This window comes from Hyperolius riggenbachi, chromosome 1, assembly GCF_040937935.1.
Source record: "Hyperolius riggenbachi isolate aHypRig1 chromosome 1, aHypRig1.pri, whole genome shotgun sequence".
NCBI classification, from domain to species: domain Eukaryota; kingdom Metazoa; phylum Chordata; class Amphibia; order Anura; family Hyperoliidae; genus Hyperolius; species Hyperolius riggenbachi.
In genome coordinates, this window is record NC_090646.1 from 33,950,716 (window position 1) to 33,969,279 (window position 18,564).

Sequence of the window (18,564 nt, forward strand, 5' to 3'; positions counted from 1 at the left end):
TGCAAGTGATGGTGTTCTTGATCTGAAAAGTTTCGCCTGTTGCTGTAGATTTGAACTGGTTAAGCCCAGTCTTTAACTTCTTGCAGCAAAGGCATTTTCGATGTAGACACTTATATATTCCATTTGGTCGAGACATTTTGGTTGGGGCATCTGAATTGATGATTACCTGTTTTAGTTTACTGGGTGCAAGTTGGCTTTTTAGTGTTCTGGCTCTCCTATAGATACATCTAGGTTTGTTGTTTAACTGGCACTTCAAGTAGGGATCTTTTAATATCAGGGGCCAGTGTTTTTCCAGAGTCTTTTTAATTGATGAATGATCATTACAATATCGAGTTATAAAGGCTGCTTCCTGATGGTCCTTAACCTGTGTTTTGCTGGATTTTTTCAAGAGTCCATCTCTATCGATGTTCCTTGCTCTATACTTGGCCTCTTTAATCAGATTATTAGGAAAATGTTTTTCTCTGAATTTTCTAGTAAGAATCTGTGCCTGATTGTCAAAAGTGGAGAGGTCGGAACAATTATTACTTATACGTCTAAATTGGCCGAACGGAATATTATTTTTCCATGGTTTGTGATGATTACTTCTAAAGTCTATGTAGGAATTGGAGTCTACACTTTTAAAATGGTTTTTAGATTGTATGACATTTTTATCCGTGTATAGTACCACATCCAGGTATTCGATCTTGGATTCACCGATGTTGTGTGTGAAGGAGATACCCCAGTCGTTGTTATTCATATGGTCCACAAATTTTTGTATGGTATCAGCATCTCCGTCCCATATCAGGATAAGGTCATCTATGTACCTCTTGTAGTATACTATATTTTTATTAAAGGGATTGTCTTCTCCCAGATGTAGTCTCTCAAAGAGCCCCATGGTAAGATTCGCATAACTGGGCGCAAAACTAGCTCCCATCGCCGTGCCCTTCTTTTGTAGGTATAAAGTATCCATAAATCTGAAGTAGTTATGGGTGAGGGTGAAATTTATAGAGTTGAGAAGGAAATATTTCTGTTTGATGGGGATCATTGGGTCATTACTTAACCACTTGCCGACCGCCCACAGCCCATGGGCGGCGGCAAAGTGGATGCCTTAAAGAGAAACTCCGACCAAGAATTGAACTTTATCCCAATCAGTAGCTGATACCCACTTTTACATGAAAAATATAATGATTTTCACAAACAGACCATCAGGGGGCGCTGTATGACTGATTTTGTGCTGAAACCCCTCCCACAAGAGGCTCTGGTACCGTACGGTACTCTGGGCAAACTGCCACAATGTAACAATGACACACACAGGAAATGGCTGTTTATTAATGTCTGTTAAAGCCAGAACAGCTACATAATCTGCCCACAGTAACAATGTCACCATGTAATACATTTCAGAATGTGAATCTGGGAGAGGAAAGATTTTACAATGAGCAAACTCTGACTAAATCATGTATACATAATTATTGTAAAAATTAAGCACCTTTTTATATTAAATTATTTTCACTGGAGTTCCTCTTTAAGGACCGCAATACGCCTTAGGGCGTTGCGTCCTTTTCCTATGCCGGGGGAGCGATCGCGTCATTGATGACGCGCGCTTCCCCCGGCAACTGGCTCCGCCCACCCGCCGTAACATCCCGCCGGCCATACGGAAGCGCCGGCGGGATGTTAACCCCACGATCGCTGCTACAAAGTGTATAATACACTTTGTAATGTATACAAAGTGTATTATACAGGCTGCCTCCTGCCCTGGTGGTCCCAGTGTCCGAGGGACCACCAGGGCAGGCTGCAGCCACCCTAGTCTGCACCCAAACACACTGATCTGCCCCCCCCGCCCACTGATCGGCCACAGCACCCCACAGACCCCCCCCCCCTGCCCACCCCCCAAACCCCTGTTTGCACCCAATCACCCCCCTAATAACCCATCAATCACTCCCTGTCACTATCTGTCAACGCTATTTTTTTTTATCCCTCCCCTGCCCCCTGTCCCCTCCTGATCACCCCCCCCACCCCTCAGATTCTCCCCAGGACCCCCCCAGACCCCCCCCCCCCTGTGTACTGTATGCATCTATCCCCCCTGATAACCTGTCAATCACCTGTCAATCACCCATCAATCACCCATCAATCACCCATCAATCACCCCCTGTCACTGCCACCCAACAATCGGCCCCTAACCTGCCCCTTGCGGGCAATCTGATCACCCACCCACACCAATAGATCGCCCGCAGATCCGATATCAGATCACCTCCCAAATCCATTGTTTACATCTATTCTCTCCTCTAAACACCCACTAATTACCCATCAATCACCCATCAATCACCCCCTATCACCACCTGTCACTTTTACCTATCAGATCAGACCCTAATCTGCCCCTTGCGGGCACCCAATCACCCGCCAACATGCTCAGATTGCCCTCTGACCCCCCCTTATCAATTTGCCAGTGCATTAATTACATTTGTTCTTCCCTGTAATAACCCACTGATCACCTGTCAATCACCTATCACCCATCAATCACCCCCTGTCACCCCCTGTCACTGCCACCCATCAATCAGCCCCTAACCTGCCCCTTGCGGGCAATCTGATCACTCACCCACACCAATAGATCGCCCGCAGATCCGACATCAGATCACCTCCCAAATCCATTGTTTACATCTATTCTCTCCTCTAAACACCCACTAATCACCCATCAATCACCCCCTATCACCACCTGTCACTGTTACCTATCAGATCAGACCCTAATCTGCCCCTTGCGGGCACCCAATCACCCGCCCACACGCTCAGATTGCCCTCAGACCCCCCCTCCCCCTTATCAATTCGCCAGTGCATTAATTACATCTGTTCTTCCCTGTAATAACCCACTGATCACCTGTCAATCACCTGCCAATCACCTATCACCCATCAATCACCCCCTGTCACCCCCTGTCACTGCCACCCATCAATCAGCCCTTAACCTGCCCCTTGCGGGCAATCTGATCACCCACCCACACCAATAGATCGCCCGCAGATCCGACATCAGATCACCTCCCAAATCCATTGTTTACATCTATTCTCTCCTCTAAACACCCACTAATTACCCATCGATCACCCCCTATCACCACCTGTCACTTTTACCTATCAGATCAGACCCTAATCTGCCCCTTGCGGGCACCCAATCACCCGCCAACACGCTCAGATTGCCCTCTGACCCCCCCTTATCAATTCACCAGTGCATTAATTACATCTGTTCTCCCCTGTAATAACCCACTGATCACCTGTCAATCACCTGCCAATCACCTATCACCCATCAATCACCCCCTGTCACTGCCACCCATCAATCAGCCCCTGTCATTGCCACCCATCAATCACCCCCTGTCACTGCCACCCATCAATCAGTCCCTAACCTGCCCCTTGCGGGCAATCTGATCACCCACACACACCATCCGATCGCCTGCAGACCCGCAGTCAGATCACCTCCCAAGTGCATTGCATCTGTTCTCTCCTCTAAACACCCACTAATTACCCATCAATCACCCCCTGTCACTGCTACCCATCAGATTAGACCCCCATCTGCCCCTAGGGCACCCAATCACCCGCCCACACCCTCAGACCCCAGCCCTGATCACCTCGCCATTGCATTACTTGCATCTATTCCCCCCACTAATCACACCTTGAGACACCCATCAATCACCTCCTGTCACTACCTGTCACCCCCTAGCACACCTACCCATCAGATCAGGCCCTAATTTGCCCCGTGTGGGCTCCTGATCACTCTGCCAAACCCTCAGATCCCCCTCAGACCCCCTTCCGATCACCTCCCCAGTGCATTGAGTGCATCTATTTTCCCCTCTAATCACCCCCTGAGACACCCATCATTCACCTCCTGTCACCCCCCTAGCACTCCTATCCATCAGATCAGGCCCAATACAACCTGTCATCTAAAAGGCCACCCTGCTTATGACCGGTTCCACAAAATTCGCCCCCTCATAGACCACCTGTCATCAAAATTTGCAGATGCGTATACCCCTGAACAGTCATTTTGAGACATTTGGTTTCCAGACTACTCACGGGTTTGGGCCTGTAAAATGCCAGGGCGGTATAGGAACCCCACAAGTGACCCCATTTTAGAAAAAAGACACCCCAAGGTATTCTGTTAGGTGTATGACAAGTTCATAGAATATTTTATTTTTTGTCAAAAGTTAGCGGAAATTGATTTTTATTGGTTTTTTTTTCACAAAGTGTCATTTTTCACTAACTTGTGACTAAAAGTAAAATCTTCTATGACCTCGCCATACACCTAATGGAATACCTTGGGGTGTCTTCTTTCTAAAATGGGGTCACTTGTGGGGTTCCTATACTGCCCTGGCATTTTAGGGGCCCTAAACCGTGAGGAGTAGTCTAGAAAACAAATGCCTCAAAATGACCTGTGAATAGGACGTTGGGCCCCTTAGCGCACCTAGGCTGCAAAAAAAGTGTCACACGTGGTATCGCCGTACTCAGGAGAAGTAGTATAATGTGTTTTGGGGTGTATTTTTACACATACCCATGCTGGGTGGGAGAAATCTCTCTGTAAATGGACAATTGTGAGGGGCATGGTGAGTCCGTGGCAGATTTCATTTTTTTTTGTCGCAAGTTAGCAGAAATGGAAACCTTTTTTTTTTTTTTTTTGTCACAAAGTGTCATTTTCCGCTTACTTGTGACAAAAAATAATATCTTCTATGAACTCACTATGCCTCTCAGTGAATACTTTGGGATGTCTTCTTTCCAAAATGGGGTCATTTGGGGGGTATTTATACTATCCTGGAATTCTAGCCCCTCATGAAACATGACAGGGGGTCAGAAAAGTCATAGATGCTTGAAAAATGGAAAATTCACTTTTTGCACCATAGTTTGTAAACGCTATAACTTTTACCCAAACCAATAAATATACACTGAATGGGTTTTTTTATCAAAAACATGTTTGTCCACATTTTTCGCGCTGCATGTATACAGAAATTTTACTTTATTTGAAAAATGTCAGCACAGAAAGTTAAAAAAAAACATTTTTTGCCAAAATTCATGTCTTTTTTGCTGAATATAATAAAAAGTAAAAATTGCAGGAGCAATCAAATAGCACCAAAAGAAAGCTTTATTAGTGACAAGAAAAGGAGCCAAAATTCATTTAGGTGGTAGGTTGTATGAGCGAGCAATAAACCGTGAAAGCTGCAGTGGTCTGAATGGAAAAAAAGTGCCTGGTCCTTAAGGGGTAGAAAGACTGTGGTCCTCAAGTGGTTAAGTAAGTCCATATTGCTCTCAGACCAATATGGTGATGTATGTTGGAGTACAGGGATGTCACATCTAGTGTGACCCACCTGTAGTTTTGTTTCCATGGGATATCTTGGAGTTCGTACAGTAGTTGTGTTGAATCTCTCAGGTATGATGGAAGTCTTAATACGTAGGGTTGTAGGTGGACGTCTATAAGTTCAGATAAATGCGACGTGAGGGAGCCAATCCCAGATATTATAGGTCTGCCTGGTGGTAGTAATAGGGATTTATGTATCTTAGGCAGATGGTAGAGGTGAGCCATGGTGGGTTTGGCTATTAATAGGAATTCCTTCTCATTTTTGCTGATGATCTGTTCCTCCCTGGCCCAGTCTATTAGTTTTTTCAAATCTCTTCCAAATTCTTTTGTAGGATCTGCTTCTAACGTGGTGTAGTATTCCGAGTCGCTCAGGATCCTATGGGCTTCATTGATGTAGTCCGACCTGTTCATGACTACTATGCCTCCCCCTTTATCCGCTGCTTTTATTACTATTGAGTGATTCTTTTTCAATGAACATATGGCCAATTCTTCTGCTTTCCTAATGTTCTGTTTCTTTTTCGTACGTTCAAGTTTGCGTAGGTCCTCTATAACTTGGGTATAGAATCCTTCTATGTAAGGCCCCCTCTGGGAGGTAGGATAAAAATCTGATTTTTTCTTTAAATTGGTATATATATATATCTTTCCATGGCTGGTCCCTCATGATTGAAGGCAACATTGGTAGTGTCATCTGAGTTTAAGATGATCGGTGTGAGTGGTTCAACGTTTTCAGTGGAGGCAGTTTTCAATTTTTTAATGGCGAAGTATCGTTTAAGTGTCAGTTTTCTGATGAACTTGTTTAAATCAATGGAAAGTTCGTATAGATTGGCTGGTTTGGAAGGGCAGAAGGAGAGGCCTTTGCCCAGGATCTCCTCTTCTGCATGATTCAGTAGGTGTGAGGAGAGGTTGAAGATCGACCTAGTCCTCCCCTCCCTCCCATTTTCATCACCTGTTTGGTGTTTGCTTTTCTTCTTTCCACCTCTTTTGCCCCTTTTTCTTTGCTTGTAGCCTGTTTTGTCCTGACCGTTGCCGGGGATGAGATGGTAATGGGTGCCGGGTGACCCATAGGGTTTTGGAGTCTCGGTCTGAGTGGTGGTGTTTCCCCCAGAATCGTGGGTAATTCTAAAAAAGAACTAGATGAGATGCCTCCTGTGGAGTTGTACTCTGAGCTGCTGCTCTGTTGTTGTGAGTTTTTGAAAAAGTCTGTAATGTGTTTGGGCTTCTGTAGTGTTTTTCCTTCAACGATGATGTCTATGTTTGGTGTTCCTGGGGGAACTGCAGTGTTTGTAGGTGGCTCATTTCCCCTATAAGTAGTGTCATCATCTGCATCAGGTTCCGCCACTCTCGGTATGATATTTGTTTGGGGGATATTGTTAGTTGATAGAGGATAGAGTTCTTCTATACTTACACCAGGTTCATTGTGTATACTGAAGTTTAGGGACTCCTCAGTGGATGAGGTATCGGTATGGTGGTCCCAGTCTTTACTAGAGGTTGCGAGTGGGGTGCTGAAAATTTCGCTTCCCTCCGACAGACGTCGTCTCTTAGTAGGGGTTTTCATGGTGTCCTTAACTCCTTTTTCTCTTAACCTTTCTATGGGATTTCTTGAACTTAATTTGGTTCGTAAAGACTCCTGCTTTCTTTTAGCATTTTTTGTCTTGATAGTATGTGTTACAACTCATTTCATTTGAGGATGTGGACTTCTCTTTCCTTTTGTGGAGTATGCTCTGTGGTCATCCTTTCTAGTTTGTTTCCGTTGGTTATTCTTTAGCAGTCGTGGAGGTTGGGGTACTAAGGGTGATGTGCCTTCCTCTACTCCTCCAATGGGGTACTGGTTCAATAATATATGTTCAGTGGTTCCCTCTGATTCTTGCGGATGTGACTCAGGGACGAGGGGACGTATGTCTGGGTTGGGAGGTGGGTTCCTTCTAGGTCTGCGCTGCCTATTTTGTAGGTACATATTTCTGTCCCTATTGATTTTATTTAGTTTGTTCTCCGAGATATCCACTTCAAACCTACTCAGTTTATTACATAATATGTGTAAGAATGCTTTATATTCCGGGACTTCGCTATATTGTGCTAGTTCTGCCTTCTTGGTCTGAATCTGTGGTTCTATTTCGGCTAATATGGACTTTCGTTTACTAATTATTCTTTCCATTTTTCCTTTTGAACAAGTTTCTAAATATTCGTACCATTCCTGGGTAAATATGGGATCATTGGGAAAAGGGGATTCAGTTATATCTCGTAAACCACCTGGCGAGATTTTTTCATCAATATATATTGTTTGCATCTCAATATCAGCAATATTGAAAAATTCTGTTTTTAACAGTTTCTCTAACATAAAGAATAATGGACTTAAGTCAGGCCTTGATGAATCTGTCTTATTGTCTGCTTCTGTTTCCGTATTCGTATTGGATTCCGTTGGTCGGAAGTTCGATCTTTGGAATTGAGCGAATAGCCTGGAACACTTAATAAACAAAGAACCTATTTGTGCGCTCCTCACAATTAGTGTGACTGCAAAGATTAAAACTTTTCCTGGATCGCACCTGAAAAAAGTGTGTGTGCCACTCTACAAGAAATATAAAAGTTGGACAGGGCGCTCTACAGTAGACAATTAGGGCTATCGTCGACCTTCAAATGAACAATATCAACCTAATAAACATAAATTAGACATAAATTAGACATGACAGTGACCATATCTAAATGGCCATATGATAATGTCCCTGATGTTAGAGTCAAATAAAAGTCCACAGGTTTCTTCCTCCGGACCTTTTTAGTACACAGATAATTTTCAACAGTTCCTGAGTGTTATAGTAACAGTATACGCTCACCAGATTCCACAGCTGCCCTTCTCAGGATCAGCAAACACGCTTCTGGACCAAGCCAGTATTATCTCGATGTCCCAGCCTTTTCCTCCTCAGTAAGCCATGCAGACATAGGAGATAAAAAAACTCCAATAGTGTGATACTGTATACTTTAAATCTACTCCAATGCACCAGTGCACCCAAAGGTATAATATCAGCACCCTGTGCTTCACTGTGCTCCACCACCAGTTAATCAATAAAGCCTCTCACCACATGAACTGGCTGACCCAGCACAGACCAGCATCAATCACTTTTGCCGCTTGCATCAAACTTATATTTCCGTTGACAGCTTTCCTGGAACTCAAACAGGGCCATACATAGTGTAAAATCTTCTTTTATTAAAATGATTAAAACGTAGTGCACTTACAATGTAGTAGAATCAAAATGCGCATATAAAATCCTTATGAGCTCTTCCAGCGTCCCTCGCTCCTTAGGCCACGCCCAACTAGTTTCGTCCTATGACTCATCAGGGGCTAGGGCCAATAGGAGCGAGAGGACGCTAAGTACTTACTCCCAGGTCACATGTTCAGCAACGGCGCTCAGCGTAGTTCACTCATCTCTGCCTCAGCCTCCGCAATAGGCTGAGAATCCTAACGCTCCACCCCCTCACAGAAAGCAGGCTCATCATAGGCTAGGGCCTCTATCCACCTAAACTACATCTCCCATGATGCTACTCTGCCTCCCCTGCCTTAACCTGATTGGGCAATCCATCTAAAATAAACACCTTGTGATCTTCCGTGTTCCACACGGAAGGCAATGTACATTAGGCAGCTTCCGCCCATGTTAGACTACATGAAAGATGGGTAATGTAGTCTAACATGGGCGGAAGCTGCCTAATGTACATTGCCTTCCGTGTGGAACACGGAAGATCACAAGGTGTTTATTTTAGATGGATTGCCCAATCAGGTTAAGGCAGGGGAGGCAGAGTAGCATCATGGGAGATGTAGTTTAGGTGGATAGAGGCCCTAGCCTATGATGAGCCTGCTTTCTGTGAGGGGGTGGAGCGTTAGGATTCTCAGCCTATTGCGGAGGCTGAGGCAGAGATGAGTGAACTACGCTGAGCGCCGTTGCTGAACATGTGACCTGGGAGTAAGTACTTAGCGTCCTCTCGCTCCTATTGGCCCTAGCCCCTGATGAGTCATAGGACGAAACTAGTTGGGCGTGGCCTAAGGAGCGAGGGACGCTGGAAGAGCTCATAAGGATTTTATATGCGCATTTTGATTCTACTACATTGTAAGTGCACTACGTTTTAATCATTTTAATAAAAGAAGATTTTACACTATGTATGGCCCTGTTTGAGTTCCAGGAAAGCTGTCAACGGAAATATAAGTTTGATGCAAGCGGCAAAAGTGATTGATGCTGGTCTGTGCTGGGTCAGCCAGTTCATGTGGTGAGAGGCTTTATTGATTAACTGGTGGTGGAGCACAGTGAAGCACAGGGTGCTGATATTATACCTTTGGGTGCACTGGTGCATTGGAGTAGATTTAAAGTATACAGTATCACACTATTGGAGTTTTTTTATCTCCTATGTCTGCATGGCTTACTGAGGAGGAAAAGGCTGGGACATCGAGATAATACTGGCTTGGTCCAGAAGCGTGTTTGCTGATCCTGAGAAGGGCAGCTGTGGAATCTGGTGAGCGTATACTGTTACTATAACACTCAGGAACTGTTGAAAATTATCTGTGTACTAAAAAGGTCCGGAGGAAGAAACCTGTGGACTTTTATTTGACTCTAACATCAGGGACATTATCATATGGCCATTTAGATATGGTCACTGTCATGTCTAATTTATGTCTAATTTATGTTTATTAGGTTGATATTGTTCATTTGAAGGCCGACGATAGCCCTAATTGTCTACTGTAGAGCGCCCTGTCCAACTTTTATATGAATAGCCTGGAACGTTGTGCCGTTCGGTCTCCCAGCAGTTCCATTTCTGGATGTGGGAGGTAGTAAATAAAGATGTCTGTCGGTCTGTCTGTCGGTCTTCTACCGGTTGGTTCCGGGTGTGACGGATCGGGATGTTTCTGCGTTCCCTCCGTATGACAAAGTATGTAGCTGAAAGGACAAAGGACAAGAAGCACCCGGACACCTGGAGCCCTCTCTGGTGTGATATCGTCTGAGTAGTTTCTCTGATAGTAATTCTGATCGATGTATACTCACAAAAATGGGTTGCTTCAAGGAGGCAACCACTCTTGTCTGCAGGTGGAGAAGTACCGTCTCCACTCGGCCTTTTTCTTTGGTGATCTTGGTCGCAGCTCCTAAATGAAAATATATTCGATACGCCTAACCAGGAGGCGTCGAACACCCTATGGTTTAGGGTCAATATGGTAAATTTGGGGGGTAGGAGGCGCCCGAATTATAAGGGTATAAATACCAAAATACTAATTTGGGTGACAAGATCAAATCAGGTAATAGATATCAAAGATTTGAAATATAATTTCATTTATTGGTTGCAAAAGCACAGTACATGACAACGCGTTTCTCGGCGTAAGCCGCTTCTTCAGGTCGAGTGAGTGCCTAAAGATATATATAAGGAGTGGCACTTAGGATAAGGTAAACCGCACAGAAAAAGAACACATTAGGAGATAAATAGATATATACATACAAAATAAAAAATAGATATATACAAACAGATATATACAAACAAGAATCAGGTAAAATTGATATCTGTCTAGGATTCTCAGGATCACAGTTAGATAAATATCAATAAGGGAGAAACCTAAAATTATTATAAATCTAGTGCTAATAACAATTTTTAGAAATAAAACCAATTTAATAGTCTGATAAAATCTTAGTCGGCATAAATAAACAAAAACTAAAAAACTATTAGCACTAGATTTATAATAATTTTAGGTTTCTCCCTTATTGATATTTATCTAACTGTGATCCTGAGAATCCTAGACAGATATCAATTTTACCTGATTCTTGTTTGTATATATCTATTTTTTATTTCGTATGTATATATCTATTTATCTCCTAATGTGTTCTTTTTCTGTGCGGTTTACCTTATCCTAAGTGCCACTCCTTATATATATCTTTAGGCACTCACTCGACCTGAAGAAGCGGCTTACGCCGAGAAACGCGTTGTCATGTACTGTGCTTTTGCAACCAATAAATGAAATTATATTTCAAATCTTTGATATCTATTACCTGATTTGATCTTGTCACCCAAATTAGTATTTTGGTATTTATACCCTTATAATTCCTACCCCCCAAATTTACCATTCTATGCCTGATCATTTAATGATTGTAATCTTGAAGATCTCTACAATCTCTAGGAGCCATCATTCTGTGTGGGTTTTAGGGGATCAAATACTTATTTCACTCAATGACATGGCAATGTATAAATTTTATTTACTGTGGGTTTTTTGTTTTTATGGATATTTGGTTGATTTTCTGTCTCTTTACGTTAAAATGAGAATAGCATTACAAACTGTTTATTACTTTGTAAGTTGGAAAACTAGCATCAAATAGCTCAGAGTATCAAAGTATCTTCTCCTAGGCGTGTTGTACACCACACCAAGTGTTGTTCTGTGGAATAGTGGATGCCGGTAGACTCACTCCTGCAGTGTCAGACAGGGCCGGCTGGAGCCAGGGGGGCCCCAGTGATGAAGAGGAAAGGGCACAGCGCAGGAAGGGGGGGCAGTGGACACAGAGCAGCGCCCCCCCCCCCCCCCCCCTTCGATGCTCCCCCCTCTAGAATGCAGCAGCCAGTAAGCGGCAGCAGTGGCAGTAGCGAACGGCTTACAGAGAGTCAGATAGCTCTGCGTGCCGTTGTTCTGGTCTGACGTTCTGCACTGTCCAATCACGCTATCAATGTACTTACTGTGAGAGCGTGATTGGACAGTGCAGAAGACCAGACCAGCAGCGGCACGCAGACCTCTCTGACTCTTGGTAAGTGATTCCTGCTTGCTGCCACTGGCTGGCTGCAATTCTGGCTGCAATTCTGGAGGGGGGTGCATGGAAAGGGGGCCCCAGGTGAGGGAGGGGGGGAGGCTTCCCCCCTCCCTGCTGCTCTGTGCCCACTGCCCCCCATTCCAGGCTGGCAGCACCTGTAGAACTGGCTGGATACCAATAATGGGGATACCTATAGACATGCCTACCTAAACTGGGGACATCTACAGACCTGGCTACCTATACTGGGGGAAACTATAGACCTGTCTACCTAAACTGGGGTCACCTATAGACCTGCCTACCTAAACTGGGGTTACCTATAGACCTGTATATCTAGACTGGGGACACCTATAGACCTGGCTACCTGTACTGGGGGGCACCTATAAACCTGCCTACCTAAAATGGGGACACCTAAAGACCTGGCTACCTATACTAAGAGCACCTATAGAACTGGCTTCCTATGCTGGGGACACCTATAGCTAACTACCTATACTAGGGACATCTATAACTTGCTATCTATACTGGGAATAGTTTCCACCCAGAACACACCAAAAAATCTATTGTTTACAGCCAGGCTCTGTGGTATAACCGAATATGTTCTAATTCAGAGGACAGAGGCCAGGGCTGGCCCTAGACTATTTGCCGCCTGAGGCAAAAAAAAAATTTCCGCCGCCACCCCCCCCCCGGGGGGCGCGCTCTGGGGGGCCGCCGAGCTGGAGGAGTAGCTGGCAGGACGGGGGTATTGGGCCTAGCGGCGGGGACGCTGCAGGAAGTGACGTCAGTGGAGCGCACGCTTGGAACGAGGTGAGAGGTGAGTCCTACCCGCCCGTGCCTCTTACACATAGCGGCTGCTTGTATTTAAGGCTGGAGGGGAGCGGAGGACGGGGGACTCAGGCGAGGGAGGGGGGGGTCCGACCCCCCCTCCCCGCCGCTAGGCCCAATACCCCCGTCCTGCCAGCTACCCCTCCAGCTCGGCGGCCGGCTCCCCGCACCCACGGACGGGCGGGTGCCGCCCCTGGAATTTTGCCGCCTGAGGCAAAAGTTTCACCCCGCCTCATGAGCGGACCGGCCCTGACAGAGGCAGGCAACTTGTGTCGCTATGTAATATATTCATAGATCAGGGATATCATCCACAAATCGTTGACGATCAAATACACAGAGAAACTTTAAAATCCAGAGAGGAACTATTGAAGTACACCCCAAAGACTGAAAACAACAGAGTCCAAATAGTGGTCACCTACAACCCAAGATTAAAGAGGCTGAGGAAGATATCGAAAGCCCTGCAACTGATACTTCACAAAGACAAAGGCCTGAAAGAAGTTTTTCCTGGTTTACCACTGCTTGCTTTCAGACAACCTCCCAATTTGAGACAAATGATTATCAGAAGTGCATTATCTACACCAGAAACTCCAGGCACATTACCCTGCAATAACACAAGGGGCTCGATTCACAAAGCGGTGCTAACCCAGTTAGCATGCCTAAAAAACTTTAGGCATGATAACCATTGCACCATGCTGGTGAAAAGCCAGTTTAGGCATGATAAGTTTAGGTGTGATAAGTTTAGGTGTGATAAGTTTAGGCATGCTAAGTTTAGATAAGTTTAGATCGCTTGCAAAGTCCTGCACGCAAAGCAGCGCCATTAAACTTTATACGAAGTGCACCAGTCTTTGCTAGCGTAAAACTTTTGATCAGCTGTGCACTGCGGTGCTAACGCAGTTGGCGCTTAAACTTATCACACCTAAACTTATCACACCTAAACTTATCATGCCTAAACTTATCACACCTAAACTTATCACACCTAAACTTATCATGCCTAAACTGAGTTTAGGCATGATAAAGGGCTTTTCACCAGGGTGCTAACTGTTAGCACCGCTTTGTGAATCAGGCCCTAGGTGTGAGACCTGCCCTTATATCTTGTGCACAAGCCAAATACAAATACCAAACTCACAGAAATATCATCAAATACAAGACCAATTTTCCTGCGAGTCATCCAATGTTGTATACATGATACGCTGCATTAAATGCCCCTTAAGAGGAATCTATATAGGAGAAACAGGACAAAAACTGCGCACAAGAATGAACCATCACCGCTTTAAAATTAATGAGGGTAAAATGGACACACCAGTGGGCCAACACTTCTGTGAACCAGGACACAGCATGCAAGATCTCAAAGTACTTATTCTTAAGGGTAACTTCAAAAATGAACAAGCAAGAAAGATTTCGGAGTACAAATTTATGAAAATGTTTAAGACATTAACAGAAGGTCTAAATTGTGGAACAGGATTCATGACTCCTTATGCAACATGATTGACTTGGCTTCATGATCTTCAGAAACCTGCTAGATTTCATGTGTGCTTGCATGAGCTCACTGGCTCCACTGGCTCCAACCTGCTGATCACCTGGCATCTAACTGCTAAACAGTAACCAGCACAACTGCCATCTACGTGTTTACTATTTACCTGCATCAGTGTTTTACTTCAGCTAACATCTGGAAATATGCCTGAGGAAGGGGACTAGATCCCAGAAAGCTTGCATCATTTAACTTTATCAGTTAGCCATTAAAAGGTATTACTTTTACAAGACTTTGTTTTTTCTACCTACATATCTATACTGGGAACACCTATAGTTAACTACCTATACTGGGGACACCTATAGCTTACTACCTGTAATGATCTGCGCTGCTGTCTGCACAGGCAGACAGCTGTTTGACCAATTTTTAGGTCTGAGTGCTGCAGGTCTCTGGAAAAAAAGAGACCTGTCTTCACTCTGTAAGTTTCAGAGTTGCTCTGCTGGTGAGGAATTTGCATCCACTTGTCATGCAAATTGCTTAGCTGCTTCCTTTGATGGCTTGCAGTATAAATGCCATTTCCTCCCAGAATTCCCATGATGGTTTGTTCCTGCTAACTTACCTGGAGTCTCAGCCTTTGCTAATCGTTTGCTAAGTTTATCTTAGAGTAATTCCTTGGGAGTGCACTAGGCCTTCCTTCTGGCGTAGTCAGGTTGTAATATCTGTATTGCCTTGTATTGTCTATCTGTTGCGATTGTCTTGTCGCCAGCGGCGGTCGACAGGAAATCGTTCTGTCTGTCTGGATCGCATCCGCCCTAGCGGTAGTGGTGGTGGTTCCTTCTGTACTCTGTCTGGGAGTGTAGGCCAGAGCTGCGGTTGCTACTGGTTACTCCTTCTGTCTGTCTTGTCTGGAACGAACACTTGCTGTAGGCTCAGTGAGGTAACAGTTTAGCAAGCATTCGCGTTCTCTATTCATTTTCGTGTTTCATTGGTTAGTTAGGGTTGGCGTGTTTTGTCTCTGTTGCACTTTTCGTGTGGAGACCACGCCATTAGCATGCTTTGTCGCTTTTGTTCTTTTCATGCGGCGACCGCGCTTAGCGAGTGCGTTTGTTATTTTCCTTGGCGTTCTGATCATTGTTATTTGCTGTATCTTTCTTGTTACACTTGTGCTCTGTCTTACTCGGCCTTGTGTCCCTGTTGGCAATCGCCACTCTTGCGATTGCGTTCCCACTTGGTTTCCGCTGTTGTGTGTTCACCGTCGCCAGGTGGCAACTAGATTGGTGGACATACATACATTCTGTCTCTGTGCTCACTCTCTTTTACTAGGGCCTATCTTGCCTTGTATTGCTTCCCCTTGTACAATTCCTATATGGCATCTGTGGCAGTGCAGAGGGGTTGTTCCTCTGCTCTCCACAGCTCCATCTGCCGGCAGGAATTCCTCTCTACAGGTGCATTGCACCGCAGCTGGGTTCTGTTATTCAGACGTTTGTGGAGGATTTCCGCAGTGTCGGCGCGCATCTTGTGCGCTGACCACGGAAATAATTCCACAATCGTTACACTACCTATACCTAGGGTGCCTATAGCTAACTAACTATAATGGGGACACCTATAACTTGCTACCTATACTGGGAACACTTATAGCTGGCTACCTATACTGGGGACAACTATACTCAGGCCCTTCATATAACACTTGCCTCAGGCCCTGGCCCTGCATAGTCTAAGGCCACCCAGCAAAGCACCCAGCCCTCCCCAGCCAGCACTGGCTACCTAATACTGATATATATGGGCATATGACCACTAATGTTTTTTGGGGAACATGGCTACTTTATTTATATATACAGGGCCCATTTGGCTACTAAATTATTTTATTTTGATGCACCTGGCTATTTATTTTGTTCATTGGAAGGCACCTGGCTACTTAATATTTTTAATTTGCCGCATTTGACTACTTGATGAATTATCATGAGACATGTAACTACTTGATTATTTTATCTAAAATGTATCTGGTCAGACCCAATCTCTGTAAATAACACCGCTACTTATTTTGTGTTTTTTTTTTTGTTGTTGTTGTTATTTTGTGTATTTTTTAAGTCTGCCCATGACCCATCATGACCACACCCATGTTCCAGTGCGTGGCGACACCCATTTATTTTTGCTGTGACACGCTGCTTGCGCTGCATGTGGACATATCCCTATTGGAGACTGTCCTCAGAAGTGCTCACAATCTATTCCCTACCATGATCTAATCTCCTACCAAATTATGTATACTGTATATATATATATAGTGCAAAATGTCTACAGTACATGCGTATGTGAGCCCAAAATGGAAAGGGGGGGGGGGGGGGGGGTGGCGGGCCCCAGGCTGAAGCTTTCCTGGTGGGCCCTTAGTGTCCCAGTACGACCCTGCTCTCTTGTGCCCACGGTCCACCAGGCCCTCTCACCACACTGGCGTCTGCTCGCACTTCTGGATACCGTCAATGCCGCTCACTCTGCTTAGTTGTATTCCCCACACGCTTGTGGGAGCTAAAAGCAAGGTCGCATAGCCTCCCACCGCTATTCCACAGAAGCATGGTTGGTGTGGTGTACAACACACTTAGGAGAAGACACATGGGCCTATATAGACCAGCTTACTGACATGTCATAAGCCTGAACTGTCATCCCTTCGAGTGCTATGTAAACCTGCACTGGCTGCAATTGCTGATTCTCCTAACTGCAAGTATCCACTCAAATCTATGAAACACTGTATAAAGTGAGGAAGAATACATCGAATGAAAGAGAACTAACTGTGGTATGTTGAAATCACTATTATTAATCGGAACAATTCCATAAAATCCATGCTGACACTCACATTACCCAGAAGCATCTGTGGGTGATTGAATGACAATTAGCCATTTCCAGCACAAGTCTGAATTGAGCAAATATACATATATGGGAAGCATAGCAGATAAAATATGGTGTTTCACTAAGACATTGTGTGGTATGTTGATATGACCTCAGTGGAAGCCTCATGGTTTTAATTAAGGTTCTGCGCAGAATGTATTTTATGTTGTGCATGTTTTTCACTCAATCGTGCCGGTGTGCATGTGTGTCCTAATAATAAACAGTGGTGCTCGGATACACCCAATCATGAATTCGAGTAAATCTGGCCACGGCAGAATCAAAATTCGGATATGCCGTGATCGTGATCCAGATTTGAATCAGAGCTCCGGATTCAACTCGGATTTTAGCCGTGATTACATATAGAATCTGTGATCACGGCCGTGATCACAGATTTGACTTTAACGTTAATAGCAAAACCCCCATACATGCTACAATCACCGTGGCCATACAGTGGCTACAACCTAACAAAAAATTCAAAAAGACGTAATCGTTTTTGGGAAAATCGATTTTTAAAGTTTCAAATTAAAAAAGTATTTGTTATTAAAAACCACCAAAACCCGCCGACTTCAGCTGTCAATAGTAAAGCCCCCTTACTTGCTAGAAACACCAAATTTGCCAGATATGTTAACGAAAAACTGTAATGAAAAAAAAAACTCCCCTGTGGGGTACTTACCTCGGGTGCAGGAAGCCTCCAGATCTTATTGAGGCTTCCCCCGTCCTGCTTGGTCCCACGGCGGTGGCAAAAATCCTCCGGGAGCGGCGGCAATGTAAATATTTACCTCCCGGGCTCCAGTGCAGGCACAGTATTGGCTCTCTGCACGGAGTTAGGCAAAAATAGCTGATCTCCGTCGGGCCGCTCTACTGCGCAGGCGCAAGTCTCCTGCACCTGCGCAGTAGAGCGGACCCGACGGTGATCGGCTATTTTTGCCTATCTCCATCAGAAGAGCCGCAACAGCAACCCCGCTGGAGCCAGAAAAGGTAAATATTGCACTGGCCGACAAATTGTTGCCTGTTCGTTCCATGGGCTGCAGCGAGTCCGTCGTAGGACACATGAGAACGGGGGAAGCCTCAATAGGGTCCAGAGGCTTCCCCCTACTGAGGTGAGTATCCCCCAGGGGAACTTTTTTCAATACAGGTTTTCTTTTAGAAGAATTGAGGGAACAAGAGGATTTTTTTTTTCAAAAAGACCTTATAGTTTTTGAGAAAATCATTTCAAAGGACGTTTTAATGGGAAGGTTCAAGCAAAATAAAAAAATGAGTTTCACTTACCTGGGGCTTCTACCAGCCCCATGCAGCCATCCTGTGCCCTCGTAGTCACTCACTGCTGCTCCAGTCCCCCGCTGGCA